Below are 14,371 nucleotides of genomic sequence, written 5' to 3' on the forward strand. Positions count from 1 at the left end.
AGGGAAAAATTATGATGGTAAATTTTTACGATGCACGCGCGCACACACCGTCGATAAAAAACCGACACACTATAGTCAACGTTTTAGTTTTCAAAAAAAGTAAATGTAAGTACATCTGTATTCATGATATTATGTATTTATTTGTGATATTTAAATAAATTTTATTTATTTAACTCTTTATTTGTATACCACAACATTAAGATAAAATAATAAAAACAGAAACTTAAAGAAAGAAGCAGAATACAAGAGGCGGCCTTATCGCTTAATAGCGATATCTGCAAGGCAACCTTTGTATTAGGAAAAAAGAAGAGGAGAATGGACTGCTGATGCTAAAATTTAAAAAAAAAACATGCATGCGAATGCAACTAAAATAGATCGCAAGTACATAGTATAATTTACAAATATAAAACTAATATATATAATAACAACACAAATATATTTAAATAATTTAACATACAATAAATATGTAAGTATATACATGCTTATTAATAGACGACGACGACGTCGTGTTTCCGAATAGAATAAAACCGAACGTTAGAACAATACGGAGATAGTGTCACTATTTTTCGTAAGTTATTCAAAACAGTAAGTCGATTGTTAAAAAGTCAATGAGTACGCTTTCAAATTATTTCACCGTACCATGCAAGTTGTTTGAAGTACGAGTATTTTCAGCTAAACTGTTAGTATTCATTAATTCTCTAACAGATTTAAAACCCCGTGGGAGTTGTTAACCATCATCTCGTACTAAATCACTTTCGTTAATTACTTGAAATATCCTCTCTTCAGGAATGCTTGCTGTCGTACCGGTTATTTATTGTACCCTGGTATACTAATGTCTTCAAAGGACTATTTATTCAGCTCGAACTTTTCTTCTAATGTGTTTAAATTGGACTTGCTTATAGCCGATAGTCCAGTGCGTAGGACTTCGACTTCAATTTCGGAGGGGCGAGTTCGAATCCCAGCACCTTTACCTTTCTAAATTGTGTGCGTTTTAAGGCAGGCGATCCCCGGCAGGAGCAAATAGCGAATTTATAATTTCTGTATTTTCTCTGTCTTTTCTCCCAAAACCATAAAAATCTTCATCATCATCACATCAACCGATAGACGTCCACTGCTGGACATAGGTCTTTTGTAGGGAGTTCCAAGTTCCACGATTCTGAGCCGCTTGGATCCAACGGCTACCTGCGACGCGCTTAATGTCGTCTGTCCACCTCGTTGGGGGTCGACCAACGCTGCGCTTACCAGTACGGGGCTGCCATTCCAGCACCTTGGGACCCCAACGTCCATCCTTTCTCCGAACTATGTGCCCGGCCCATTGCCACTTAAGCTTCGCGACTCGTTGAGCTAGTTAAAAATCTTAATGTTATCAAAATTTACATTTTTATAAGATTTGGGGCGTACTCAACCAATATAGGTATCTGCTGAAGCAACCCTATATTCGGTATTCCGTCCCTGATTTCTGTTTTAACTTCTCCGCACTACGGATACCGATCTCGTACTGTTAACAGAATAGATTTATAGGCCATTTCAAGTTAACTTACCTACAGTACGAACGCAGTTTACCGATCATACAGATCGTTAACGCCGACTTGAACCCAATGTCATAGCAGATCAATGTGATTTGTATTGTTGCGCTTTGAGTGTATTCACAAGAATCGCAATGTGTGTTATTTGTTACGGGAATGGGTAATAGCATAGGATATAGTATAAGGATATTAAGTTTTTTAGGTATAAGTACTACAATAAGTCACGATAAGTGCTACAATAAGAATATAAATAAATAAACTTACACTGCTTAAAATCTTTTTGAGCAGTGTAAGTTGGCGTTCGCTCGTCAGCGTTGGTTTTTTATGTGTTCACTTAAATGTCATAAATTCGCATTTAAGACTCGATTTATAGCCATAATACCAAAAAATATGCGGCGCCAAAAGAACCACCGTCACTACTAAGTTTACAGCCTCGGCATAGTGTTGCCTGTGTTAATATTTTGGTACAATAACTTATATATTTACGGTGGTTTTGTTTATTATATATAATAATTCGATCAGAACTAAAGATATGTTTCTCCACTCTGAAGAAAAATGTTTAGAAGAAGATGAGTTTTCTACTCCTTGCATGCAGCGGTAACACTTATTTGCCATTTCTCAAATAAACCAATATTTTAAGAACTAAAACATACTTTTGTAAAGGTTATCGTTCATAACAATTCCTACAAACTCTGTGATATGAAAGTAAAAGAAAGTACTGTATTTTATTGAAGTGCCATATCCCATAACAGGTCATTTTTGACCTGCAGCGCTGTGGATTCAAGTGGGTGTTCCCGGGTTCCCGGGAATTTATAATTTAGGTTTAGCGTTCCGGAACAATGTCTTGTAGAGTCCGATAAGGGGTATTAATTTAATATAACTGCCATATCCCAAAAAGGTTAGCCCGTTATCATCTTAGACTGCATCATCACTTACCAGCAGGCGAAATTGCAGTCAAGAGCTAACTCATAGTGAAAAAGATGTCACGGCTAAAGTTGGCGCTGTGGGCAGTGATCCTACTTTCTGAGTTCAAGGCCGTAAGTTCGATTCCCACAGCTGGAAAATGTGTCTGTGATGAACAATGAACATCAATGTTATTCAGTTTATAGGTGTTTATCTGTATTTTATAAATATTTATGTATATTATTCATCAGTCATCTTAGTACCCATAAAACAAGCTACGCTTACTTTGGGTCTAGGTTGTGATGTGTGTATTGTCGTAGTGTGTTTATTTTTTTTTTATTATTTTATTAAAAGTAAATGAAATACACAAAGTTTTAAATTTTCAAAGTAGTGACGCCGTTGGTAATCACCACGGTAACTACTGTATGATTGTTAAATGATAGTATACCCATTGTTAAACTGAGATTCAGCTTTTAAATATGTGGTAAATAAGCAAGCTGAAAAGAATGGTGATTATCTCAACGGTGTATCAGTTACGAGCTGTTGTTTATACGCGGCTGCTTTGATATCCCTTTACGAAACCAAAGCATTTCTCCTTTGCCTATGTCAATGAAAGGTTATTTTTGGTTTTATACTATACTAGCGTACCCAGCCCGCATCACCGGCCTAGACTTTGCTTTATTTTATTTAAACAATAAACTTTCATCATTAAATTTTTGTTGAGACTTAATCTCATAATATATTAAATCATTTATTTCTCTTCGTATTCATTCTCTTCTATTCTCTTCTCGAGCGGGTGAAGATCATTATCTACACCCAACCCATGTACACCCAACAATAGAAATATCATCATAGTAAATAAAAGCTGTATTTGACAGTTTGACAGTTCAAAAATAGGAGTGCTCCGATCGTCACCAAACTTTACAGGATTACTCGCCAGGTCAATCCGGAGATTCCCTGAAAGTTTTATTGAAATCGGTTCAGCCGTTTCGGAGCCTATACGGAACAAACCCACACACTTTCTCTTTTATATTTATAGATTTACAGGTTAAACAATCGCCCATAAATTTAATAATTTTAACCGAATATGAGAATATCACTGCAAAAGAACAATATGGATCATCATATCAACCCATTACCGGCCCACTATAGGGCACGGGTCTCCTACCACAATGAGAAGGGGTTAAGGCTGTAGTCCACCACGCTGACCCAGTGTGGATTTTGGGACCCTACACACCTTTGAGAGCATTCTGGAGACCTCTCAGGCGTGCAAGTTTCCTTATGATACTTTCTTTCACCGTTGCAGCAAGTTATATTTTAACTAGCTGTTGCCCGCGACTTCGTCTGCGTATGATTTTCAATTTTTTGATTTCATGCATTAAATTTAGTTGTGAGTCTAAAAAAATTTAAAGAACCTATTCAGTATCGCTAAGCCTTGAATGAGGGGCTTGCTGCTGTCCGCTGAGGAGTTCTGTCCTCTATCTGCCAACCACATTCAGATCTACACAACGTTTAGGCAAAATTAAACACATATTATAAATTATCAAAATTAAGCTTAATTTGCTATACTCCGCGAAAAGCAGGAGAATCTGTGTGGTGTAATTTATAATTTCTTCAATCCTTATACTCCACACCAAACAGATCCTCGGCAATACACCCTCTACGCACGTTGAGAAGAAGCCCACAACAAACTAAGCCGGGTGCTTAGTTTGTTGTGGGCTTCTTCTCAGACCAGGGCGCGTTTGGAACCCTCGTAGCTTTAGGTTTAAGTTGGCGAACCGAAGGTCTACATGAATAAAGAAATTTTGAATTTTAATTTGAAACAATAAAAATCAGGACCAGATTTTTAAAATTTTTAATCTTTCTTAAACAAAACCAAACATAACAGCTGCAATTAATAGTAAAGCATTGATTTTAAGAGTATATCCGCTGTCTGAGACTGGAGAGTAATAACCAATTTTCCGGGTTACTCTATCCATTTCTAGTATAGCCGCCATCACCTCCTCGTTGTTGGGAATGATCTGCTCTGGGGGTAGGAGAAAGCCGTATTGTCCAAGATCTCTCAGCTCAAATAAATGGACAATTGGCACTTTAGCCTCGCCCTTAACCCAATCGAAACCAGATCCAGAAACTTCATCTGAAAATAAATGAATAAATATAGGTACAGAGAACATTTTGACGGCCGACTGGCGCAGTGGGCAGCGACCCTGCTTTCTGAGTCCAAGGCCGTGGGTTCGATTCCCACAACTGAAAATGTTTGTGTGATGAACATAAGTGTTTTCCAGTGTCTGGGTGTTTATCTGTATATTATAAGTATTTATTCATAAAAATATTTATCAGTCATCTTAGTACCCATAACACAAGCTACGCTTACTTTGGGGCTAGATGGCGATGTGTGTATTGTCGTAGTATATTTATTTATTATTATTATTTATTATAACAGAAAAAAACGAATATCGTGTCGGTTGACTCGATGCGACGCTTGTGCGAGCTTTTCTTCCAATTCCAGCTATATTTTGTTATGTCTTGCCTTTTTTAAATTGTTCTTCTTTAAATTGTGCTTCTGACCATTCTTATTTATATTAAGCAACATTAGAGCACGAAATAAAAGAAAAATTTAACTTACATAATATGTCAGCTGAAGTTCCGACTTGATATGGTATATTATGCACTGCTGTTAACTTTTCAGCTCCTTTGATTGCAATTTCAAACTGAAATCATGAAGTATTATCATACATTATTTTGTAAATTTTTTATATATTATAATATATTTTATACATACACAAAAATAACCTAAAATAGCATATGTAAAAAAATAAAACTAAATTAAATCTAAAACGTCTTAGAAACATGAACTTAGAAACAACTAAGGGTATGCAGATGATATAAAATGAAGAAAATCTCCAGTCGGAGTTATAAAAAACTTAAGGATAGGCATTGTAAGAGTTATAAGAAGTCTACCTTTAAGCATTTATAGCATTGGAGTATAGTACTGAAGATTTTATTCATTTTATATGATCTGCATACCCTGTGCATACCCTCTATGCACGCGACTGGGGATTAATATAACTACCATACCCGCTACCATTACTTGTTGTTAAAAAAAGTTAAAGAGGTACATTTAGTTACCAGATCAGCATAATTCGGAACTTCAAGTACGTTGGCTCCGGCAGTATGACTGTACGGAACAAGAATCATTTGAGAGTAGGAATGGAAGGCCATGTAGTACAATAGCTCGCCTTGGTTTTTTAAATCCAGAACATAGTTGGCTAAAGCTCTTGATTCGGGTTCAGAGAATGCGGTCTGGCCAGCAAATGTTTGAGCGCAAGGGTTTTGAGATGCTCCTACAGCTGTAATACAAAAAAGGAAATTATGATAATGTTATACCGACTAAGATACCAGCACGGATAGCGTGGGCATTAGAATTTGTTCTCCACGGGTGAAGGATTCAATTTTATCCTCTCTTACAGCTTTATCAACTCTCCTAAACCTTTTGCCTGTTGCCGTGCTTTGGCAGGTAGGTATATTTTTTATCTCCTAGTCGTACCGGAGGTATCTTTGCATCGTTTGAGTCTCATACAAGACCGAAGTGTGTCTAAAATGCACCCTTATTTATATAAAAACACCCACCAACACAACTTCATTTATATCGGCTGTGAATCAAATATAATTTTAATTATTTCTTGAAAACTGGTTATTAATTAAATAAGAATTATTAGCGCATATGTTAAAATGTTGATCAATTTACGTAAGGTGGCGTAACTGCTTAAATTTTGTATTATTGAAATATTTTATCCCAGCAACACAATAGATTCCTGAGGGATTTTTTAAAACACAAACTAAACGCGAGCAACATCTTATATATTTTAAATTAACATATTTAACGTATAATTTACTTAATCAGGTCATAAAATCAACATGTGGATAACAAATTTGATAGCACTTTTATTTAAGACAGATAAGTGACTGTACGGCTGTAAATTGTATTTCAAATGATTCCATTAAAACCAAGGAAACATAAAAAAAATAAGTAAACGATTAAAACAGTTTAAACAAAAATTTAATTTTGGTGTTATTGTAGTTATAGAAAAGTTACTTTAATATATACTAAATAAATATACTACGACAATACACCCATCGCCATTTAGCCCCAAAGTAAGCGTAGCATGTGTTATGGGTACTGAGATAGCTGATGAATATTTTTTATGAATATAATACACATAAATACTTATAATATACAGATAAACACCCAGACTATAAAACATATTCATGTTCACCACACAAAAATTTTCCTCCTACAAACATTTTCCAGCTTTGGATATCGAACCCACAGCCTTGACTCAGAAAGCAGGGTCCCTGCTCACTGCACCTATCGGCCGCCATAGTAGTCAGTCGTAGTATTCGTCTAATAGCATGTTCAACTTCGGAACCCAGGGACACGTGTCCCTGGGTTCAAATCCCAGGGACACGTGTCCCTGGGTTCGAATCCCAGGTTGGAACAAAATTTTAATTTACTCTATTTTACCTGTTAAAGAATTTTCAGTGCAGATTAAGATATCAGTCCCGACATTATATTGTCACTTACTTGTAATTTAATTCGTCAAAGTTCATGAACCCGTATTAGAGCAGCGAGGTGGGTCTTCGCTCATAAATCTAAATCTCATAAACTTAACCTACTTAGATAATAGAAGTAGAGCTTTTTATAGTAGTACTAGCTGTTTTTGCTATATTATTCACAAAATATAAATCAGTCTTCTTAATACCCATAACACAAGCTACGCTTACTTTGGGGCAAGATGGCGATGCGTGTATTGTCGTAGTATATAACAAAAAGGAAGGCAGTTAATAATATAGTAAGGAAGCCAGTAACAATGTCAGCTGATATATAAAAAATAAAATAATATAGCTCACTCATCCATAAGAAACCGAAGTTTCTGTTGAGATCAACGCCATTGCTCAAGTCATCGCGAACGTTGGATGCGACACAAGATGTAAAATTGGAAGGATTACGGTTTTTTCTCCACATCCTGTCCTATGAACAAAACAAAACGTTATTTATGAAATTGGAACATTAGAAGCAAAAATAAACTTGCAGTGCAATTCCATTTTTAAGTTATATACTTTAATCGCTACTTTATGAATAATGTGCATGGGCAATGCTTAACATCATCATCATCATATGATCCCTTCACTGGCCTATTACAGGGCACGGGTCTCCTCCCACAATGAGAAGGGTCTAGGCCGTAGTCCACCCTTGGGTTCGAGAGCAGACAGAATAGGGGATCTGGCTGCTCAATCTTTTTTACCTCCTTCTATCCCCGGGAGTATGGCAACTTGTTGTGGCACATGTTGCCGTGCTTACCATCAAGGCACATGAGGTCGGGGGACTGTTTTTCTCGGGATGTTCCTTTTGGGCGTTGCTCAAGGGAGGCACCGGTGTGTTCCTTCCCGGGGTCTCCCAATTTGTGCCGAGGATGGCCACCGAGAGGGTTTTAGTAGGTAAGAATCCCACATAACCCAAGCTTTCCAGGAAGCAGGGTATTTAACCAAGAGATTTGCCCCCCGTATTAAATAATAAAGGCCTAAGTCTACCACGCTGGCCCTATGGGAATTCGTGGACTTCACGTGCCCTTGAGAACATTATGGAGAACTCTCAGGCATGCAGGTTTCCTTACGGTGTTTTCCTCCACAGTTTCAATGATGAGTTTGAATGATTTCAGTTTGAATGATGTTCCAAAAGTAAAATGTAGCACCAGTTCTTTTGCATGTTTTTTTTTATGACTAAGAAATACAATTGTTTGATTGATAAAAAAATTACGATTATATTATTTTATTCGTGAATATCACATGCTAGCCTATTAAATAATTTTATTTCATTTCTTATTCAATAAAACCAACAAAGTTACACTTACATCAGTAAAGGTGTAGACGAAGCCATCTGGGTTCGTTACAGGGAAAATGTGCCATACAATATTTTCTGCGAGGAACCTAACATTTTCATCTTTGCTGTTAAGAAATTCATTGGCAAGCCAAGTAAGAGTTACTGTTGTAATCCATTCCCTAGCATGTAAGGTTCCTTCAAGAACACCCATAACGGGCTTGTCTCTTTTCTTGTAATCGATTTTTATTCCTCTAATTGGTCTGCCTTCAATACTTCTTCCTATGTCAAGGAGTGTAACCACATTTGGGTGTCTTTCTGCAGTTTTATTCATCCATTCTTCAACTTCTTCCAAGTTCGGATAGTACGTCCAGTCATATTCCAATATATTTCGACCAACATTTTGTGGCCTTTTCAATTGAGCATCTATTAAACTTAAATATACAGTTTTTAATACTCCAGTAAAATAATAATAATAATATTAATAAACACTGTAATGCGAAAGTGTGTATTGTTATTGACGCCTTTTCAATTGAGCGTCTTTTAAATGCTCCAATATAATTATAATAATATTTATAAACACTTTAATATTAATACATTTAAACTTACCTTTGCACATCCTCCACAGTCTTTGTTGCATCTAAACCGACACTTTTCATATAATTTTCAAATTCCCTTTCATTTTTTGATTCTAACATAATTCTAACTTCTCTATCAACTTTAACATAATCGAACAATGTCCAAAATGAGTAACCTTTTGTATGCTGTAATTTTCTAAGTAGTTCTACTTGTTCTTCAGTTTTGGGTTGTAACTTATAAACTTTATAATTATCATAACTAACATATTCAGCACTAGTATACACTATAGCAAGAACCACTAAAATAGATATTTTATATATCATAGTGTTTGAATGTAAGGACCGTTCTAATGGAATTGAAACTACACAATTCGAAAAATATATTGATAGAAAAAATTGATCTTATCATTGATATATGTTACCGCGATTATTATAAAACCTTATCAAGACACCATCTAGATATTGGTAGTAAGATATTTATGATTATAATATAATTATTTAAGCTAAAGACGCACAAGTTATATTATGTGTAAACTAGTTACTTTAATATACAATAAGTGAAATAATATTTGAAAAAAATTAACCTATACGATAAGTAGGTGCAATAATGGTTTAGAAGTTTAGGTAGATACTGTTTTCGAAGCTTCACTGAATGCGAATGTTTTGCCGCTGTCCTTTGAATACTTCATTTCCGAAATGTTTATCAGTTCCTCACACTTTTTCTATAGACTGAATTGATACAGTAAAAAACTATACTTTGGTGTTGACGGTTTTTTTAACTATTTACAGGTATGCAAATGTTAACTTTTGTATATATAATATTTTTAATTGGTTCCATTTTTAAGAAATACAATTATTTTTCGATCAAAATATAAAGATCTATTTACAGGCATGCTAACATTAATTTTTTTATAGTTTTTTTTTCTTTAGACATACAATTTTTGGTTGATAAAAAAATTACGATTATAATATTTTATTCATGAATTATTTTGGCAGAGGTATCAAGATTATCAAGAATTATCGAAAAATGATTAACTCTTACTTAATTTGAGCCTCTCTAATATTAACAACCTGTCATGTAAAATAAAACCATGCATAAAATGATATGATTCTGCTTAATAGTAGTTCGACGTTGACTGAGTAACAGACATTTTATTATACTGATAAATATGGAATTTTGGGCGTGAGTTCGTTATTTGCGCCCTAGGTCATTCAGAAAAGATATTACATAAAATGTATTCGTACAGGGGATAAATGGGGTCGAAGGGTAACTTTTAACAGTTTAACAAGTTTATTATACATTATTTTTGACCAAATAAATTAAACATAAGAACACACAAAAAAACAACAAGAACACATACAAGAGAATTAATTTTCGTAGTATCCAAGTCGACGCGTAGTCCTATCCATCTCCAATAATGCATCCATGATTTCTAAATTGTTAGGTATTATCTCCTCCGCCGGAAGCAGGAAGCCGTACCGCCCGAGGTCTCTCAGCTCTATTAGAAGGCTAACCGGAATGTTAGTAGTGTGCTTCACCCAATCGAAGCTCGTGCCGCTCATTGGGTCTGCAAAAGATCCAATTTGTGATGCACAATACAAACATTAGCTCCAAAAAACGTGTGATGTTACTTATTAGTAATAATTATTTATAGATAAGCTTCTTTGATTAGCAGGAATTATTTATGCAATACTTTTTAAATATTTTTTTCTAACTTACATAAGAAAAATGCTTAGGCCTGAAAACGAGGCTTAATCTAACCTAACCTGTTGCTTTTTTGCCAAAATTATCTTGATATTATAGTGAAGAGACATAAAGTCTTATCGTTCTGGATTTTTCCAAACTTATAACATGAAAGCACTGGGGCTTTACTTGCTTAAGTGGGCAGACCTAAGATTGAGATAAGTAGTGGAATTATGAACGAATGAAAAATTAAGAATTTGTCGGCAGGGGGGTCAGACATAATAAATGAAAGAAGCGGATAAGTCAGTAAAATAGTCTTTGTAATTCTATGAAATGAAGTGAAGTTATAATCACTTAGTTAATAATAACTAACCACTACTTCAATCAAGATAGTAATTATGCGAGATGGTTATCAACTATAAATTGTGGCTACTAATTCTAATTTATAGTTGGGAATGATAATTAATTCGTTTTCCACAAATTAATTATCCTAAGGGTCTAGGATAAGCTACTAGCAGGGTACATCATGTGCACCGTGCTACGCCAGAGCCAAGACCGCCTCGCCACTGTAGTTTCGGTCTTTATATACGGATCATAACGACTTGTGTAGTAGGTGAGTGGGGATAATGAACAATGCGCCAGGTCGCGAGAGCGGTGCACGTGTTGTTTCTTGCCGGCGCCGTCAAATTCATAAAAATCTTATATTATGATTGTAATTCGTCAATAAATAACATTGCATCATACATAATACACAACTAAACAATAACTTACACATAATATCCGCCGAAACTCCAACTCTATATTTGGTTCCAAATCTCTGTTCAAGTTTCTCTGCCCCTCTTATTGATATTTCGAACTGCAACAAAGAAATTACTCAATTGAACTATTTTAGAGACAAACAAATGGAACTGATGAATAAGTAAAGTAGTAGTAGATTACGAACCATATCAGCATAGTTCTTTGCCAATAAAACATCTTGTCCTGTTACATGACTGAACGGGATGGCGATCAACTGCGTGTAAGAGTGGAAGCCAAAGTAATAGATCATTTTTCCTTGAACATTCAAGCTAATAACATAATTTGCTATTGCCCTAGATTCAGGTTCAGAAAATGGCACTGGACCAGCAAATGAATTGGTGCAAGGATTATTTGATGCACCAGCGGCTGTAACAGAAAGATTTACTAACAATAATTCAACGCCCTAGAGAACGATATGGATAACTCCAAGGCATGCAGGTTTCCTCACAAATCAAATCAAATCAAATCCTTTTATTTGCATAAAACATTGTAGGTATACATGTTTAGTCATAATATATGACATGCAAATCTTAATTTAAACAAATTCATTTATGTAATAATTAATAAAACATCAAAATAAATAAAATCAAAATAATCGGCTGAATATAATAAAATTTCATTAATTTTACTGTATGGAACAATAAACATGGAATGTCAAGTAAAAAATAACTAAACTAATAATTATATTTTATTATCCAAGAACTCTTTTACCGAGTAATAGCATTTATCAACCAACCAGTCACGTAATTTTGCCTTGAATTTCAAAAATGGCAAATCTTTAATAGCCATAGGCAATTTGTTGTAAATCAAAATCATATTATGATAACAACTTTTAGAACCGAGTGCTGTGTTACATCGCGGGTAGAATATTTTATTTCGGTAACGGGTATTGAAAGGTACAATATTTCCGCATATTTAAAAAAAATCACTTCTGTACCTTTTTACCAAGCATGCTGATTCTAAAATGTAGATGATATTACGATGATATTCTTCACCGTTTAAAGCAAGACAACCTTCCTGGAGCAACGGTGAGCGCTGGGAATTTAATTAGGAGGTCACGGTTTCAATTCACGGCAGGGGCAAATTAGAATAGGCATTGGCCCTGGCTAGTTACCATCCTACAGATAAAGACGTGCCGCTAAGCGATTTAGTGTTTCGGTGCGATGTCGCGTAGAAACCGATTAGGGGTATGACTACCATACTCCCTAACATATACTCGCTACCATCTTAGACTGCACCACCAGGTGAGATTGCAGTCAAGGGCTAACTTATATTTATTTTATATATAAATTGCTTAAATTTAAATAGCACACAATACCAAAAAGTAAGTGGTGCATGCTGGGGCTTAAACTCGGTTTCCACGAAAGGAAAGCCGAATCTTTAATATATAATAGAGCGCCGATATAAAAATATGGAATTATATGAAAAACTAAATACTTACACATCCAAACAAAATCAAAATTTCTATTTAGATCAACCCCGTTGCTCATGTCATCGCTAACACCTGAGGTTTCACAGGAGGTAAAATTATTAGTACTTCTATTTTTCCTCCACATTCTATTCTGAAATCCGTGAAAATGATTGTGTTAGTTGAGTGGCTTGGGTATTTAGTATATAAATGGCCTCAAGTGCAACATAATTTATTTTCTTAGTTACCGTTGTAAATGTGTAAACATATCCATCAGGATTTACCACCGGAAAGATATGCCATTCAATGTTCTCAGCCAGCGCTCTAACATCTTGGTTCCTGCTTGTTAGGAACTCTTTGATAATCCATGTAATAGTTGCTGTAGTGATCCATTCTCTAGCATGAAGCGTGCCTTCTAACATACCAATAAAAGGAGCGGTACCATTTATTCTAGGTCTGTACCTTATGATAATTCCTTTAATATCTCTATTTTCAAAGGACTTGCCCATAACAACTGAGGTAACGATTGAGGGGTACGTTTTGACAATCTCATCGAGCCATTTGTTAATTTGACCAAGATCGTGATACTGGTTCCAGTTCATACCAAGGAAAGACTCATTTGATACTACATTTCGTGTACCAGGTGTCAGATGTTCATCTATCACCCTAAAATAAAGAAATACGTTAGTAAATAGAAACGAAAACACAGCATTTTGCACGAAATACTATTTATCAAATCAAAAACTATAAACTTTTACTTAGTAAAGTCTTGCCCACTTACCCTTGTAGATCTTTTATTGCTTCTTCCGGTTCCATGCTAGATTTTTTAATAAGATCATAAAACCTTTTTCTATTGTCCTTCGGCACCATGATCCTGACTCCATAGTTGATATAAAATTGATCATCCCAAAATTCTCCTACCCCTTCTGTCCGCACATGGTTTAATATTAACACATCATCATTTGTTTTAGGCGTGAGTTTATAAACGCTAAAACCTTTATAGCTTATCTTTTCCGCAACAGCTGCAGCAGTGATAATTAAAACAGAAAATATTACACTAAAATTCATTATAAATTAAAGTATTTGTATTGAAATTCCATTAACCAAACACGCGTTTATTATTACAATAACGATGCAATCTTTTAATTTAATGAATATTGGCCAATCTAATCAAAATAATATTTCGATAACGTTATTTGAATTTTCGTTAGCCCTGATAGTAAATTGAATTATTATATAAGTACAGTGCGAATTTTCGATAAAAATAGGAACTTTAGTATGTTAGTTTCGTTAAGCGCATAACTTCATAACATTTAGTCTTGAGCTTATAAAACTGGTTAAGTATCGGTTGTTTTGTTTAAAAATGTAGACGAAACCAATCGCTATGATAGAGTATTATTCTGAACTGTTTTCTCGTTGTTTCGCGTTTTTTTTTCTGCGTAGGAGTTAACGTGAATGCGTAACTGAAATATTAGTAGTAATCCACCAATACAACTTGAAACCAAAAATAATTTCTATCATATAGAATGTTTATTCTATTATTTAAACCATCCAATTTGAGTCGACCTTTACGATGATGATAATTAATTATCATTT

At 34.9% G+C, this 14,371-nt stretch overlaps 1 pseudogene; it reads right to left on the minus strand.

Annotated features, from left to right (window-relative positions):
- Positions 1–4,294: 4,294 nt before the first annotated feature.
- Positions 4,295–13,843, minus strand: LOC120632188 (annotated as a pseudogene).
- Between the last annotated feature and the right edge of the window lie 528 nt (positions 13,844–14,371).

This window comes from Pararge aegeria, chromosome 19, assembly GCF_905163445.1.
Source record: "Pararge aegeria chromosome 19, ilParAegt1.1, whole genome shotgun sequence".
In the NCBI taxonomy this organism is placed as follows: Eukaryota; Metazoa; Arthropoda; class Insecta; order Lepidoptera; family Nymphalidae; genus Pararge; species Pararge aegeria.